The following is an 18,698-nucleotide window of genomic DNA, read 5'->3' on the forward strand; positions in this document are numbered from 1 at the left end:
TGGGATCAGTCCTACTTAGATACATCTAATTTTTTGGTGTTTTGTACAAAGATCACATTATTTTGGAAGTAGGAGCTTCTCTTTCTAAAGCTGCTGAAGGATTTCACCTGAAGATAAATTTTCTCCAAGTTCCCAAATCTGCTATTTTCTGCAGTTCTCAAAGAGGAGGGTATGGAGGGATGGCAGAGTGGAGGCATGTATACCTTGGAAATTGTTTTAAAAGTGGTGGAATCAAGGAGAATTGAATTAAATAATAAAACCAGCTAAGTGTCTCTCAGAGTCTTGTCCTAGGACAGTTAGTGGAGCTCAAAAGCTGGTCTCTGCATCATCAAGGAACTTGTTAGAAATTAAAATTCTCAGGCTGCCCCAGATCTTCTGAATCAGAAAATCTAGGAGCGGAGCCCAACAATCTGTTCGTTATTAACCCATTCAGGTGATTCTGTTTAGTGCTAAAGATTTGGAACCACCAGACTAGAATCACCTATATCAGAATTACCTGGGAGGCTCATTTAAAATTGAAGATTAAAGGGCCCTACTCCACACCAGAACTTCTAATGGTGAAACCCAGGAATCCGTGGTTTCAACAAGTTTTCCAGGTGATTCTTATACACACTCACATTTGTGGATCATTGAACCAGTAGATAAATCATTTGACCAGTTTGTGATGGAAAGGATGCAGTCTCAAACAGTTTTCTCTGGAGGCAACTTCACACAATGGGAAGAGCACTAACTTTATTTTATTTTATTTTTTTAATTTTTATTTTTAGTGAAGTATAGTTACAATATTATATTAGTTTCAGGTGTACAACATAGTGATTTGATATTTTGATAAATTATACTCCATATGAAGTTATTATACAATATTGGCTCTTTTCTCTGTGCTGTACTTCCTTATACCTTATTTGTGTTTTTTTAATTTTTAAATTTTTTTAACATCTTTATTGGAGTATAATTGCTTTACAATGGTGTGTTAGTTTCTGCTGTATAACAAAGTGAATCAGCTATACGTATACATATAACCCCATATCCCCTCCCTCTTGCGTCTCCTTCCCACCCTCACTATCCCACCCCTCTAAGTGGTCACAAAACACCGAGCTGATCTCCCTGTGCTATGCGGCTGCTTCCCACTAGCTATTTTACATTTGGTAGTGTATATATGTCAATGCCACTCTCTCACTTTGTCCCAGCTGGGAGCACTAGTTTTAGAGCTGTACTGACTTGGCTTTGAATTCCAGGTATGCCTTCTACTGCTTATGTGATTTTCGACCAGTTATGCAAACTTTCTGAGCCTCATCTTCCTTATCTAAAAAATGGGAATAATAATACCTAGTTTGTTCCGTTTTTTTTCTTATTTATTTTTATTGAAGTACAGCTGATTTACAATGTTGTTAATTTATACCGTACAGCAAAGTGATTCAGTTATACACACATATACGTTCATTTTTAAATATTCTTTTCCATTATGGTTTATCACAGGATATTGAATATAGTTCCCTGTGCTATAGAGCAGGACCTTGTTGTTTATCCATTCTATATATAATAGCTTACATTTGCTAACCTCATCCTCCCACTCCATCTTTTGAGAGGATTGAATAAGTTGGGATATGTACTCTGCATAATGTCTCTTACACTTAAACAGACATTAATCTCTTTCTTTTCTATATGTCCCTCTTTTAAAGATGTTCTAGCTCATTCCTGTCATGGTGCCTGGTACTTTGCTCAGTGATATTTGCCAAATAGACCCAAGTTCCAATGCAAAATTTTGGGATTAGAGTCTTAACTCCACTGCTTATTAGCTATGAGATCATGAATGTGTTATTTGACCTCTCTGTGCTTCAGTTTCAGTATCTTTAAAATGGGGATAAAAACAGCATTTACCTCCTAGGCTTATAGTGAGGATTAACTCAGTTAATACATGTAAAGCACTTAAAAACTGTGTCTGGAACACTGTAATTCTCAATTGGCATTGAAAGAGAAAAAATTCCTTACAAATATACTTTTAAGCTTCAGAAGGGTTTAATTCTCAAAGAAATAATGCGACGATATATTCAATAATTTTTCGCCAAGCAATTGGACATAATGTCGCAGGCTCTGTGTGAGGCCTTGGGGACACATAGACCCTGTTCTCGTGGAGCACAGAGACTAGAGGGAGAGTCAGACATTAATCACATAATCATGCAAATGAGTATGTAATGACAAAAATGAGAAACGGGCGCGGGTGCGTAGGAAAGAACAGCTTGTGTGTCTGGGGCTCAGGGAGCCAAGGGGAGGAAGACAGAGCAAGGTAAGCTTTGGGTGAGAGAAGGGGGGGAGGCCAGACCAAGCAGAGCCATCACGCTCTTGGTGTAATTCCAGAAGCAATGGAAAGCCTTGCAGAGTTTAAGCCAGAAGGTGAGATGTTCAGACGTGTATTTCAGAAGGTTGCTCTGGTAGCTTCATGGAGATAAGATTGGAAGAGGCCCAGATAGGGCGCAGGGAAGAGCAATTAGGAGGTTTTAACAATAGTCAAGATACAATAGTAGCTGAGAGCAGAGTGGAGGCGGCGGAAATGGAGCTATTTATAATTTTTTCAATTTTTATTTTTGGCTGCGTTGGGTCTTCCTTGCTGTGCACGGGCTTTCTCTAGTTGCGGTGAGCGGGGGCTACTCTTCGTTGTGGTGCGGTGGCTTCTCTTGTTGCAGAGCACGGGCTCTAGGCACGCGGGCTTCAGTAGTTGTGGCATGTGGGCTCAGTAGTTGTGGCTCGCAGGCTCTAGAGCGCAGGCTCAGTAGTTGTGGCACATGGGCTTAGTTGCTCCGCGGCATGTGGGATCCTCCCGGACCAGGGCTCGTACCCGTGTCCCCTGCATCGGCAGATGGATTCTTAACCACTGCGCCACCAGGGAAGCCTGCTATTTAGAATTTGAGAGCTACCTAGGAGAGGAAGTGGATGGGATTCAGGAATGATAGGAAATGGGAGGCAAGGAAGCAGGAGGAATCTAGGGTGACTACTCTGATTCTGACTGCACTGGGAAAGGACCGGATTGGAGGGAGAAGCTGTGAGTGTGGCACTGGGTATATTTAGTTTGATGTCACTGAGAGCTATCCAAATGGAGGTACTGAGCAGCTGGACCTATTGTTCTAGGGCTCAGTCAGAGGTCTGGGCCAGAGAAACAAATCAGAAAATCATAGGCTATGGATGGAAACTCTACCCAGGGAAGTGAATGAGATTACCTGGGGGAGACTGTGGAGTGAGGTCTTCGGCCTGGCCCTGCAGGAGTCCTGCACTGGAGGACCAGAGGGAAGGAGGAACATGAGCCTGCAAATAAGGCTGATGTGGCAGGATGGTCTGTGGAAATATTCATTTTTGGTTTCACACTTATTTTCCCCTTTCCTCCCATTTTAAGCTGATAGCCTGGTTTTATTATTTCCAGCTTCAAGGATCTTGGCAGGGCCTAAAGTAAAATGATCCTGAAGTTAAAGTGTCTTGCAGTTTTTGGTAAATATCCAGAAGACAAAGAGAAACCATGAGGCAAAGGGGGAGAGGCCTGAAGGGTCTTGAATTATAAAGACCCATACATGGCTTAAGCTCCCAACTTTAGCAAAGGTCCCAGGAGCTTTCAGAGACCTTAGATGCAGCAGAACCACTGGGCCTGAAGGCCCTGGGCGGACCGGGGCAAGCGTGTTTTGGATGTAATGAGAATTGATGGCCAATGAGCAGAAACCTCTCCCCCGTACACTGGGGATATGATGGCTTCCAGATCTTTGTCCAGTTCTAGGATGGGAAACTCCAAAAATGACTAAGGTTAAATTTCTCTCCAGGCTGGTGGGACAGTAGGAAAAAGTCTGAACTTCGGTTTAAAAACAGAATAAAACGTGATATCTCTTGACAGTTCCCTGATGTGCCCTACTGGAATCTGAGACAAGGAAAAATGATGTGCCCTTGGCTTTAACAGAAGCGAACTTGCCAATAATATTTTCAAACTCTACTACTTTGATAACCTTATTTTTCAAATGAGATAACAGAATTGCCATGTTTTAAAATTTCTTTGGACCAGGTGACAATCTCAAATGAGTTTTAGTTAACCTGAAGTAAAATCATAATCAATTCTTTTTTGGTATAAACATATTTAAACTTAAAAATGTGTTATTACATCTACTTTTCAAATTTTCAATACTTTTCCAACACTTTAATGTTCAGGGAACAAACTAATCATTACAAAATACATAAAAACATGTAGATAGAGGCATATGTTTGCTTCCTTTGCCTCAGGCTCCAATCTGAATCAGTCCAGCACTGGTCTTCGTTAAAATTTTTGATATTTTGTTCAATGTTGATTTTTTTGCATTAATTGAAGTTTTAAAAATCTTGCATTAAATGTTATTTTTTATTTATGGAGTTATTTATCACCCCTTTAAATTTTGCACCTAAGTGAGTGAGTCTGGGTGTCTCGCTTACCTCACCCTACTCAGGCCCTATTTCTTGAACACCTAACTATGGATTAAGAACCATTCCTCATGTGTAGAGAAGAAGTAACCATGTAAGAAGAAATCCAGGAAGAGTGCAGTGTCGTTAAAGGGAGTATTTCCAAAAGGGAGAGGATCAGAGAGAGTGTCAAATGTTTCTGTGAAATCAACTAAGCCTGAAACATCTGTTGAATGACCTGAGGGCCATTGAAAAACCTAGGCGGGTTGATGGGGTTGGAACTGGGCTGAGATGGATTGAGGAGTGTTTAACAAGCAGGGAAATTGAAACCTTGACTGTGGACAGCTCTCCCAGGAAGTCTGGCTCAAGAACAGAGGCGCAGGGCAGTAGCTGGAGACTGAAAAGAGTCAGGGGGTTGTTGTATTTTTACATGATGCCATTGCCAGGGAGAAGGTTAATATACAAGAGAGGAACTAGGGTCAACTGTAGTGGAAGGTCCTGAGAAGACTGGAAGGAGATGGATGGGATCGTAATCAGAAATAAAAGGATTGGCATTAAACAGGAGGTGACAAGTCTCCCCTATTGCAGTCTGAGGGGAGAAGAGGGTCAATGCAGATGTAGGTGGGTTTTAAAATTTGATAACAGGAAATTGAGGAAGCTTCTTCTGAAAACCTCAATTTTCTCTACTGAGAGGGAGACAGAGTCCTGAAGAGAAGATGGTAGTAATGGGACACTGGATGTTTGTGGGGAGGGGGAAAGTTTCAGAGTTGTAATGAGGGACCTGGGACTTGTGGTTGTAGGCAGCACTCATCAAAGCTCCTCTACATCTGGGTAAATAAATGATGGTACTTCCACTCCATGGAATTCTATGCAGTTATGAAAAAAACATGAAGGAGCACTCCAGAGGAGAGCTTACAGATATCCTATATCTCTAGGATATACTAAGTGAATAAACAAGGTATAGTACATCTAGTATAATACCTTTTGTGTAAGAAAGGAAAAATAGGAATATGCTGTATAGTTATATTAGCTTGTATTTACATTAAGAAAGTTGGGAAGAAGGTATAAGCAACTAATAAAAAATGATACTGGAGAAAGCAGGGGACAAGAAACAAGGTGAAGTGGGACAGGCAGGAAAGAGACTTTCCATATTGCACCTTCTTTATTTTTATTTTTACTTTTTCATTTTTGAATCATATGACTACCTTACCTGTTAAAAAATAAAATTAAAAAAATTTGAAAGGTGAAGTTCCTGTGCAAATAGGTGTGCATAATGAACTCAGACTCTGTTTGCAAGTCCAAGCTGTCAGGCACCCTGATGATGTTTTAAAATGACTGCCCTGTCAATAGGATTATTGCATTTCTACATCCTTCTGGAAAGGCATTGTTGAGGATCATCAGGGTCATAAGAAAAAGGAGTTACTATTACTTTCACACTTGAAGCTGTTACGTTATTTCTCTCACTGCCTGGAGTATTCACCCCAGGTTCTGCCTCTGATGTTCTTTTCCTCATCTACTCCCCTCAGTCAGCAATCTTGTTCCCTCCCCCAGCTTAAACTTTAAAAACCTCTCCCAAATTCTAGACCTGAAATCACAATAGCCAGATCAATATGGTGTATCACTTAAGGTCTCAACAGGAAACAGATGGCACATGCAAATTGGAGGGTTTATTTATCAAGAGACTATTTACAAAGGTTTGGGGGTAGAGGAACCATAGGGGGCTAGTGAAAGCTGGAATTTCACCAGCCCTAAGTCCCAAGGGGTGAGGAGAGGGAAAAGTTACTAGAACCTAGAAGGAGAGAGAGTTGTGGAGAGCAGACTGCCTTGAGAGAATAGTGATCTTCTACCACGGGACGCAGCCAGCTCAAAGTGACCTCACTGGAAAAAAGCGAGAGAAGTAAATACCCAGACCTCACTCTTCTCCCTCCTTCCTATCTCCTGCTTGGCTCCCCACTGGCCACACTCCAACAAAAGCCAGAGGGCATGGCAGGCTATGGATGTAGTCCCTCAGATCAGTACCCCTAGAGCCCAGGGCAGAGTAGGGGAGGATGAAAAGCAGATCTGGAGGGGCAAACCAAAACACGGCTCCACTGATGTCAAACTCAACATTTCCCAAGGCAACCACATAGTCTCTCCTTCGTTAACCTTACTTCTCTCCTGTATCCCTTAGTTACCTTGGTTAATGCTGCCTCTATCCTTCAGTGTCATCCCCAACTCCACTCTCCTGCCCTATGTGTACACACATGTACACACGCACAGTGAGTCTTTCTCTTCCACTGGATTGTGAACACCTGGAGGCAGGGCCCTTGAGCCTGGACCCAGCAAATGTCTCACGAATAGTAATAACATCTAACGTTTATCAGGCACTGGCCATATTAAGCCCAGTGCTGACCACTTTATTTGGATTGTCTCATTTAATCTCTCAACACCTCCATAAGGTGGATCCTATTATTATCCCCATTTTACAGATTAATAAACTGGGGCTGAGAGAGGTTAAGTAACTCACCCAAGATCACATTTTTAAAAAGGGGACATCCGACTTGGGAGCCCGACCTTAAGCACTATGACCTTCTCTCTGCATTCCCTGTTCGAGGTTGAATGAACCACCCACAGTGACAGAACAGTGCTTTGCTTGTGGACAAAAGGAGTCAAATGTTGGTCAAACAGTATACTTCAGAGAGAGAAAGGGTTGGAGCTAGGTCTTGAACTTGCTGAATTTTGATGGCAGAGGAAAATAAAGGCCTGCCAGGCAAGGGGGCTAAGAAACAGCCAGGAGAGATTGTAGTTTGTGGGGCCTGTGTAGAGAAAAACTTGACTGGATCAGAGAATCAGAGAATAAATATTCAGAACCAAAGGAATAAGATTGAGAAGGATGGAAGGAATCTGTATTTTGGAGAGCCTTGAAGTGATGGAGCTGCTGAGCCTCCCTAGAGAGGAAAATGAAAGTGGTGTTTTGGGAAGATTGCCACTTACAAAGTATGTGGGATGGATTGGAAGTGGAGGATCACGTGCTACCAGAGGGACCAGCTGGAAAGCTGTTCTAATGGTCCACAGATGAATCAGTGAAGGCTGGACTAGAGTGAGGCAATGGAAATAAGAAATGAACACTAGATACAATAAATATTTCAAAGCAACAAACCATCCACAGAACTTGTCAATGGATTGCTATGCAGATGAAAGAGGCTTGGACTTCATTTAAAATGACTTCAGTGTCTAGCCTTTCCAGCAATCTTGCCATTGACCAAGAAGCTGGAGTTGGGTGGGAGAGAAAGGAGAAAATCAGTTCAAGTTTAGATACTGAGTTTGATGTGAGGGACTAATTGACCTGTTAGTGACTCCCAATTTTGCCCATTTAAGGTCTAGTCTTACTGTACTAAAAGGGGCAAGAGTTGTGGGTCATGTATCAATTTTGTATTCCTATTGTTCTGGCTTTCCAGATTTTTACCTTCTAAGAAATTTTGTTTCTTAACTTTTCACCTTTTTGGTTTTGCTCTCTATTAATTTTCAGTACACATCTAGCCTCTGAACACATCTAATCCTGCTGTCATATGTGTGCTGGGGCGGGAAGCAGGGTATAGCTTTGGGTATCATGACACACCAGGGTATTGAAGCCCTGTGATTCAGGACTAACACACTGTGGTTCTAATTGATAATATTTTCTGCTTCACAGTAGCTGAGTTGAATTGCACAGACTTGGAGGGGTAAATGAAAACAAGTGTTCTATGGAACAACAGGCAAACCATTTAAATCTATAACTACTATGATTATGTTTCCTGCTTCCTTGTCTACAACAGAATGTAAGTGGTGTCTATGAGCCATATAACGACATTGCCTTTTATGTTTGCAGATAACACTGCAAATGATATTATATCCTTGCTGTAGCTCATAGGAGACTTAAACAGCTGAGTTGACAAAACAGAAAAGCTAAATCATTTATAAGAATATAGACAACCAGATCTTCACCACCACTGCTATCCCCCGAACGCTGGAATACGAGAAAAGTTCATAGAACTCATAAATACTGATTTTTCTGGTCACAGAGAAAAAGACTGAAAGATGAACACTTTTTTTTTTCTACTAGAAAGAATAAATACCTCTCTGAATTGCCTATCAAGTTTTGCCACCCCTAATATATATGGGCAAACCCAAAGTTTAACCTTAAAAATAAGAATTATATGTAAATGCTCCTGGAGTTTGACTATGAAAATACATTGAATTCATAGTTTATTTTTAAACTTCAACTAAGAACAAAGACTAAGTGTATAAGCAGATATCTGTGATACTTATGTTGTTTGGAATAGAACAGCAGCATAAATAAAGGACTTAAAAGATGACAGGACAAGTTTTCACTAATGGGTCATAAAAACAGGTACAGAGGAAAGAACTATAGGTCTGACAAATTTATACTGTAAAATAGCCTTTATTCTTCATTTATGAACTAAATGTTCATAAATTACTCTGCCTTGGGACTCAGTTGATTTGATTAGTTGTGCTGATTTATGCAGCAAAACTGCTCAAATAAGAAGGCTTTGCTTTTGTTGTTATTGTTCTGGTATAATTAATGCTAGTATCTTCTTTCACTTTCAAAAGTGTCCGGATTTAGACAAAATATGGTCACCTATACATAGGTGTCATGGTGCAATATGCATTTAAGAAAAAATCCAGAGCTGTTTATCAACTTTAATTCATTCAAAAATTATTTATTTTATATATTATTTCCCTCCTATGTTCCAGGAATGATGTTTGAGATACAAAGATGAAGATATTGTCCTTGTCTACATGGAACTTGCATAATACAATGAGAAAAGTGCCTGTCTAATGATAGAAAAAGTTCAATAAACACGTTTAGTTCTTTCCTGAGTAACAACAATACAGTTGTCAACTGAACGTGTTATTATTGGGTTAGCCAGAACAATACAATGGTGATAGTGGGCACCTTGTTTTCTTGTTTCTTATAAAGTGAAGGGCTCTGGTACTTCACTCTTAAACAGAGTAATTTCTTTCCAGGGGTGGTTTTGAGATTTGGGAGTTTTCTATTTGTTTAGGGAGGAAAAAAAACCCTGAGTGAGTTTGTTGCCAGATTGCCTGAATTCAAATTCTGGATCCATCACATCATAGCTGAATGGTCTTGGGCTCCTTACTTTTCCCCCTTTATTCTTTAGTGTCTTTATCTATAAAAATGAATCAATCAACTATACTTCAATTTAAAAACCTACTTCATAGGGTTGTTGCCAGGACTGAAAGAGTTAATGCATGTAAGGACTGAGAATAGTGCTTGCACACATGGTAAACACTTCTTATGCTTTAGCTATATTTAAACACACACACATTCAGTATTCCTCACTTGTGGTGGGCAGGAAAAAATTAAGAATCACTGCTTTAAAGGTTAAAAAAAAATCTTGGTTCCCATGGTGTGAATGGAGCAATGGTACTTTGTTTAGGCTTAGACTAGAGGATGAAAACTTCCCTCAAGCAGAAAGGAAAAGGTGGTATTTATTACTTAACATCTTGCTAAGATGCATGAAAATGAAATGGGGGTGCTATTGTAAAAGACGCTAAATTCTGTCCAGTAAGAGCTGGTTGAAAATTTTTACTTAAAAGATCACAAAGAACCTGAATATCTCCTAAACTGAAGAAGGATACTCAGGAGAAGGGTTACGTACTGGCGCAAGTTTTAAATGCTGACAGGTCTGTTTTGTTCTAAAAAGCAGATTCATGTTTAGAACGCTTACCTATTCTCATTTACTTAATGCTATTTTTAGTATTTCCTCCAGAAGTCTCAGGATGGTAGCCCTCACAGTGGTCCAGGAATCGCCTCTGTATAAAATTGGCTGTTAGCTTATACCTTTATTTCTTAAAATAATCTTTCACCCGCTGAAAGGAAACAGAGCACCTTGAAAGACAGGCTGATTTCAGGCCTGTGGCAGGAAATTAAGAGGAGTCTGGGACATCTTGCCGTACTGGAAATCAAGGAAGCTATCAAGAACTAATGGATCAGGTCAGGAAGACACATGAACCAGCAGGGGTTAGATACTGGTAAAGGAATGAAAGGAAAGAAAGGAAAAAGGGAGAGAGGGAGCAAATATAGCAAAATCTTGATCATTGTTTAATCTGGGTGACGTGTATGTGGGGTTCATTTTAATATTCTTTCTTGTATTTGAATTTTTTCATTATAAAATAAACATTTACATAATTTGGCCTTCTTTAATGCAAAGCAACACATTTACATTATCAATAAAATTAAGTAACACAGATGGATAAAATAAAAAGCATTGATAATTCTATCGCTCAGATAATTACTGAACTACTACTAATAATTTGTTGTGACGCTTTCTCGATATTCTTCACTACATACGCAAATTTTAAAAAACTAATTTCATCTTCAATTTCTCATAACGTCTATGGCCTAAAAGCACCACTTTGATTATACTATTACCCTGCTTTCTAATCCATTAGGACTTTCCACGATTACCAAGTACAGTCTGGGCTCCTTGACATTCAAGGTCTTCCAGCATTCTTTCCAGAATTCTTTCTACTACCTTGTCTCCATAAACCCCTCCTATGTTCTAGCCACTCTGGATCTCCTACATTTGAATTCATATTGGTTTCTGTATAATTTATCATCTGAACAAGCACTCAAGACCTTTAAAATAATATATTTGGGGATTTCAAAGTTTAAGACTCTTGATACAACTAGCAACTTGTCCCAGCACAGAGCCTAATTTTTGTGAAAAGGCCAAGCTGTCACGTAAGCATTGAGCCGAGATCCATGAAAAGAAATCAAGAGAATGCATCTCAGCCTGTAAGGGATGGCTTGAAAACTAAAAAAAAAGTGAGAATCTGCCTCCACAAGTCACAAAGCTTCTGCAATATTTGTTTCTGCTGGTGGTGTTGGAAGAAGCAATAACATGCCTGTTTTGCTGAGTACAGCGAGTGTGAGGTTCCCCAAAGGTCTTAGGCATCCCACTCTTTCAGAATTGGGAATTTTGGTCCCAGGAATAAGCTTGTCCCTTGTTCAGCTATGCTGCATTCACTGCACTTCTGCAGCTTTGAGAGGGTATAGTTTTGGTCCGAAAAAATATAACTCCAATGTTGTTTCTAAACTTCAGCAGTTCTTGTATGTCAATTATTTTGAGTAGATTTTTTTTTTTATAACTGGAAAGATTCTTATTCATGATAGATGAATATAGTCGTCTTGTTTATTTTTACCAAATCTCTAAAAATCAGCTTTTTTTGAGTTTTAGTTCTAGCTTGCACATTTATGGACGAACAAGACTAGGATCCAAATAAAAATCTACTAATTCTACGTTTCTTCCATTTTTACTGCACATGCTACCTAATACTTTGAATCAAAATGTATGACATTCCTCAAAGATTACTTTGAAAAATAGAATATTTGTCCCTTCATATGAATTACAGGATGGAGAAAGAGAGGGGTTGTTTGTTAAACTTCTGTGTTCCCCAGTATCTAACTAAGCAAGCCCACCATGGTAAAATCCCCTTGCAGGGTCTTAGTCACTAGAGGGATTGGAAAACTCTTGTTTTTTTATATTTAATTTTTCAGTTACTTAATGATTAATCTAAAATATATATTTCAATTTATGTTGTTGAAAATGGCACAAGTCCATCTCCCTGCATTAGTAGGTAGTAGGTGATTTTTTAACTCTTCCAAGTGTATAATTCTGTGAGCCTACATATTATCCTCTCAGATAACTATGGCTTTCTGTTGTCTCACGGTCACTACTCAGAACAACTGTTCTCCGTGTAGTGCATCATTACTGTAGAGATTAAGGGATTGAGTTAAATCTCTCAGACTTGGGATATTCCAAGCAATTAGTTGGATTTTTTAGAATACCCAGAGCCTAGTGTCTTTACTCTTTTTTCTAGACAATTAATTGTGGCAAGTATGTGAGACAAGTTGACATGGCCAGTAGATTCTGAGTTTCTGAGTTTTTATTTGTTTCTTAAATCTTGCTCTAAAAAAAAATCATTCATATATATATGTATACACACACATATATATATACACATATAATTAATCCAGTTTTCTCTCTTACTCAGGTGAATTTTACATGATCATTGTTACCTCAGTTAAGACTGTAAAACTGTTTTGGTTGTAACAAAAAGATCTATCCAAATGAGCTTAAGCAAAAAGTTAATTTAAAGAAAAATTTTTTTCCAGTTTTATCAAGATAATTGACATATAACATTGTATTAGTTTAAGGTGTACAACATAACGATTTGATATATGCATATATTGTGACATGATCACCACAATAAGTTTAATTAACATCTATCACCTCACATAGTTAATGAATTTTTTTTCTTGTGATGAAAACTCTTAAGATCTACTCTCTTAGCAACTTTCAGATACGTAATACTATTGTTAACTATACTGTACATTATATGCCCACTTATATCTTATAAGTGGAAGTTTATACCTTTCACCACCTTCATCCATTTCCCTTACCAACCCCCTGCCACCCCACCTCTGGTAACCACCAATCTGCTCTCTGTTTCTATGAGTTGAAGTTTTTTTTTTTTTTTTTTTTAAGATTCCACATATAAATGAGATCATATTGTATTTGTCTTTCTCTGTCTGACTTATTTCAATAAAACCAGCCAATTTGACACTAATACATTAAAAAGTAAATTCCTGAGAATGTCCCAAGTTTTACTGCCTATTTACATTGGCTATTGCTCTATTAATATTCTGTAAAACTTTGCTAAAATTCACTTTAAAATAACTTCCTTTTGGTACAGATTAACCCACTAGATCAAGATAAACATGGACTAGAATGCTCTCTGGAAGCCACGCCAAATCTAGAAATCAGCTGAGCCGCAAATCTCTTCCAAAACTAACACTGATGACATTTCTGCTAGTAGGTCTTGTCCTAGTAACTTCTTTTTTTCAATTTCAGCTTTTAATTAAAATGTAATTTCTCCTAGAGAAATGGAAATGAAAACACAAATAAACAAATGGGACCTAATGAAACTTAAAAGCTTTTGCACAGCAAAGGAAACCATAAACAAGACCAAAAGACAACCCTCAGAATGGGAGAAAATATTTGCAAATGAAGCAACTGACAAAGGATTAATCTCCAAGATTTACAAGCAGCTCATGCAGCTCAATAACAAAAAAACAAACAACCCAATCCAAAAATGGGCAGAAGACCTAAATAGACATTTCTCCAAAGAAGATATACAGATGGCCAACAGACACATGAAAGAATGCTCAACATCATTAATCATTAGAGAAATGCAAATCAAAACTACAATGAGGTAGCATCTCACACCGGTCAGAATGGCCATCATCAAAAAATCTACAAACAATAAATGCTGGAGAGGGTGTGGAGAAAAGGGAACACTCTTGCACTGTTGGTGGGAATGTAAATTGATACAGCCACTATGGAGAACAGTATGGAGGTTCCTTAAAAAACTAAAAATAGAACTACCATACGACCCAGCAATCCCACTACTGGGCATATACCCTGAGAAAACCATAATTCAAAAAGAGTCATGTACCAAAATGTTCATTGCAGCTCTATTTACAATAGCCAGGACATGGAAGCAACCTAAGTGTCCATCCACAGATGAATGGATAAAGAAGATGTGGCACATATATACAATGGAATATTACTCAGCCATAAAAAGAAATGAAATGGAGGTATTTGTAATGAGGTGGATGGAGTTAGAGTCTGTCATACAGAGTGAAGTAAGTCAGAAAGAGAAAAGCAAATACAGTATGCTAACACATATATATGGAATCTAAGGGAAAAAAAAAGGTCATGAAGAACCTAGTGGCAAGACAGGAATAAAGACACAGACCTACTAGAGAATGGACTTGAGGATATGGGGAGGGGGTGGGGTGAGATGTGACAGGGTGAGAGAGTGGCATGGACATATATACACTACCAAATGTAAAATAGATAGCTAGTGGGAAGCAGCCGCATAGCACAGGGAGATCAGCTCGGTACTTTGTGATCACCTAGAGGGGTGGGATAGGGAGGGTGAGAGGGAGGGAGATGCAAGAGGGAAGAGATATGGGAACATATGTGTATGTATAACTGATTCACTTTGTTATAAAGCAGAAACTAACACACAATTGTAGAGCAATTATACTTCAATAAAGATGTTTAAAAAAATGTAATTAAACAGAAAGTAAAGCTATTCATTTTTTTAAAATTTAAAATCATTAGAAGCACAAAAATTGGCACACACAGAGTTGTTTAATTGTCCTAGTGACTTCTAATATGTCTATCTTTAGTTTCAGATTTGTAACATGCTGCTTTGGTGCAATAGTGTTTTTTTCACCAATGTTGATTTACACTGATCTCAGATAAAGACAGTAAGCAATGGGTAAAGTTTAATTTCTTACCAGAATAGACTACCTCCAAGAACCGGAAAATTCCCTGGCCCAATTATCTCTTGGCCCAGGTAGTCTGGTTTTAAAAGGTTAATCTGAGCTGAAAATATCAAACTGGTGCTTGGATGAGGCTCAGGATTGGTAGAGTAGATTTGGGAGTTTTATTTACTCAGCGTCCTCTATTTCAGACTCTGGGCTAGGCCATGTGGGACATGCAGAAGTACAGGTCTTGATTATTTTTGTTTGTCTTCAACTACTTCCTTCCCCTCCCCCCATGCCCTCTCTTTTTCACTTCACTTCCTCCTCTTCTTCATTTATTTATTTTTTAAAATGTATTTATTTATTTATATTTGGCTGCATTGGGTCTTCGCTGCTGTGTGTGGGCTTTCTCTAGTTGTGGCGAGCGGGGCTACTCTTGGTTGCCGTGTGCGGGCTTCTCATTGCGGTGGCTTCTCTTGCTGCAGAGCACGGTCCCTAGAGTGCACAGGCTCAGTAGTTGTGGCGCATGGGCTTAGTTGCTCCGTGGCATGTGGGATCTTCCTGGACCAGGGCTCGAACCTGTGTCCCCTGCACTGGCAGGCGGATTCTTAACCACTGCGCCATCAGGGAAGCCCTTCTCTTCTTTAAACATAGTACTTCTCTTTTTCATCTCTTTTTTTCAAGTAATACATATACTTTGTAAAAATAATAATAATTCACAGTGCAAAATGGTATTTAATGAAAAGCATTTCTCCCTTTCAGCCTCCCAGTCTTACTGCCTAGAGACAACCACAGCCATTAGTTTCCTCCAGAGGACACAGGCCTATAGGGTGTATGCAAATATCCATCATCCCCTTCCCCTTTTTAATCCAAATAGGAGCAAGCACATCTGTATCTTTAAAAATGTATTTTAGGGATCTTTCCACATCGGCAGATGAAGTTCTACCTTATTCTGCACAATATTCTGTTGAATGTATATTTCACAATTCATTGAACCAGCCCTATTCCAGACATTTTCTATGGCATACAATGCTTACAAGGTACTTGCTAGTACATAAGTCTTTGAAAATTCCTAGTAATGGAACTGCATTGGAATTTAAAGAATTCTGATGCTGGCATATTACCCACCAAAAGAGTATTCTAATTTATAGTCGTATCTCCACAACATAATATATTATCAAACTTTTGATCTTTGCCAATTTTTTAGGAGAAAAATGGAATTTTATTGTTTTTTGAAAATTGACACTTTTTCATATGTTTAAAGTCAGTTTATTATTATTTTTCTATAATCTAACTTAGCCTCTTTCCACTGGACTATTTGTTTTGCCTTGCTTGCTTATTAATTTGTAAGAACTTTCTGTATAAGAAGGAAATCTGCCTTTGTCAACAAATAGTATACATATTTGTCTCAAGGCTGTAATTTGTTTTTAAACTTTGTTTATGGTAATTGTTTTGTCATGCACACATTTAAAATTTTTGTAGTCAAATTTTTTTAATTGAAGTATAGTTGATTTGCAATGTTGTGTTAGTTTCTGGTATACAGCAAAGTGATTCAGTTATACATATATATGCACACATAGATTCTTTTCCATTGTAGTTTATTACAAGATATTGAATATAGTTCCCAGTGCTATACAGTAGGAACTTGTTGTATATTTATTTTTTATATAGTTGTTTGTATCTGCTAATCCCAAACTCCTTCCCCTTCCCGTTCCCCTTCGGTAACCATAAGTTTGTTTTCTATGACTGTGAGTCTGTCTCTGTTTTGTAAATAAGTTCATTTGTATTATTTTTTAGATTCTACATAGAAGTGATATCATATCATATTTGCCTTTCTCTGTCTGACTTATTGTACTTTACTTAGTATGATAATCTCTAGGTCCATCCATGTTGCTGCAGATGGCATTATTTCATTCTTTTTTATGACTGAGTAATATTCCATTGTGTATATATACCACAATTTCTTTATCCTTTCATATGTTGATGGGCATTTAGGTTGCTTCCATGTCTTGGCTGTTGTAAATAGTGCTGCCATGAACATTGGGGTGCATGTATCTTTTGGAATTAGCATTTTCTCCAGATATATGCCCAGGAGTGGGATTGCAGGATCATATGGTAACTCTAGTTTTTGTTTTTTAAGGAATCTCCTACTGTTTTCCACAGTGGCTGTACCAACTTACATTCCCACCAACAGTGTAGGAGGCTTCCCTTTTCTCCACACCCACTCCAGCGTTTGTTATTTGTAGACTTCTTAATGATGGCCATTCTGACTGGTGTGAGGTGGTACCTCGTAGTAATTTTGATTTGCATTTCTGTAATAATTAGTGAATGTTAAGCATCTTTTCATGTGCCTGTTGGCCATCTGTATGTCTTCTTTGAAGAAATGTCTATTTAGTTCTTCTGCCATTTTTTGATTGGGTTGTTTGTTTTTTTATTGTTGAGTTGCACGAGCTGTTTGTATATTTTGGAAATTACACCCTTGTCGATTGCATCGTTTGCAATAAAGTGTATAATCTTAAGTGCACAGTTAGATTAATTTCTGCATATGTTTATACCCTCTAAAGCACGACCCAGATCAAGATATAGAACATTACCCAGACCCTAGAAAGTCCTTTGTGGCCCCTTTCAGCTAATATTCCCTCAAAGGTAATCATTATTCTGAACTTAATCACCATGTATTAGTTATGCCCATTCTTGAAATTCAGATCAATGGAATCATATAGTATGTAATTTTGTGTATGGCTGCTTTTGCTTAAAATTATGCCAGTGACATTCATCCATTTTGTTGTGTTAGGATTTTTCCCCCATTGCTGTATAGTATTCTAAGAATGTACCAAGATTTATGTAGCCATTCTAATCTTAATGGACATTTGGATTGTTTCCAGTTTGGGGCTATTATGAATAATTTTTGTATAGATCTTTTGGAGAACACAAGTACTCATTTCTCTTGGGTACACCCAGGAGTAGAATTGATGGATCCCAGGGTATACATTTGCTAACTTTAGTAGAACCTGCCAGTTTACTAAAGTGGTTGGACCAATTTACATTCTCATTAGCAGTGTATAAGACTTTTACGTCTACATTTTTTGCTAACACTGAATAAGTTCAGTTCTTTTCATTTTAACCATTCGGATGCAGTTGTAATAGAAACCACTATTTCTTAATTTGAGTATTTTGACATTTTGTTCCACTGTGAAAATGTCTTAGAATGACCACCATGGTATAGGAAAGGAGACTAGATGTGGAGTTAAAATATCTGAGTTTGTTTTGACTGACACTTAATGTTGAGAGACCTGTGGATGACTGCAGTAACCTCTCTGACCCACTAGTAAATAGGAATACGAATGACAGCTACTGCATAGGATTATTACAAAGATCGAATTATTTTAAAATTATTATGAAGATTAAATTACCTAGCATAGTTAATATATCTGGAAGTACTTTGATGGGAAAGCACTTGAGCAAACAAGTATTTTTCGAGTCCCAACTACAAGCTAGGTGCTATTCTAGGCACTGGGAATAAATCAGTGAACAAAACAAAGATCCCTGCCCTCATGGAACTTACACACTAGGGTAGAGACAGACAAAAAATAAGAGACATAATAAGTATATTGTGTATCAGAAAGCTCTAAATGCTGTGAACAAAGACAAGAAAAGAGAGAGTAGGGCATGGATGTTTAATAGTTGAGGGGATGTTGCATTTTTAGATAGGAAGGTCGAGTAAAGTCCATGCTTAAGTGGCATTTGATCCAATGTCAAATGGAGGTGAGGGAGGGAGTGGTCATGAAAGTACCTGGGGGAAGAGCACTCTAGGCAGAGGGAGAGCTGAGGAAGGAGCATTCCTGGCATGTTGAAAGAATTGCAAGAAGGCTAGTGTAGTTAAAGTGGAGTCAAGTGGGAGGGAAATCTCTCTTCTTCTTCTCAAGAGGCCACCAATCCTATTGAATTA

This window comes from Balaenoptera ricei, chromosome 1, assembly GCF_028023285.1.
Source record: "Balaenoptera ricei isolate mBalRic1 chromosome 1, mBalRic1.hap2, whole genome shotgun sequence".
NCBI classification, from domain to species: domain Eukaryota; kingdom Metazoa; phylum Chordata; class Mammalia; order Artiodactyla; family Balaenopteridae; genus Balaenoptera; species Balaenoptera ricei.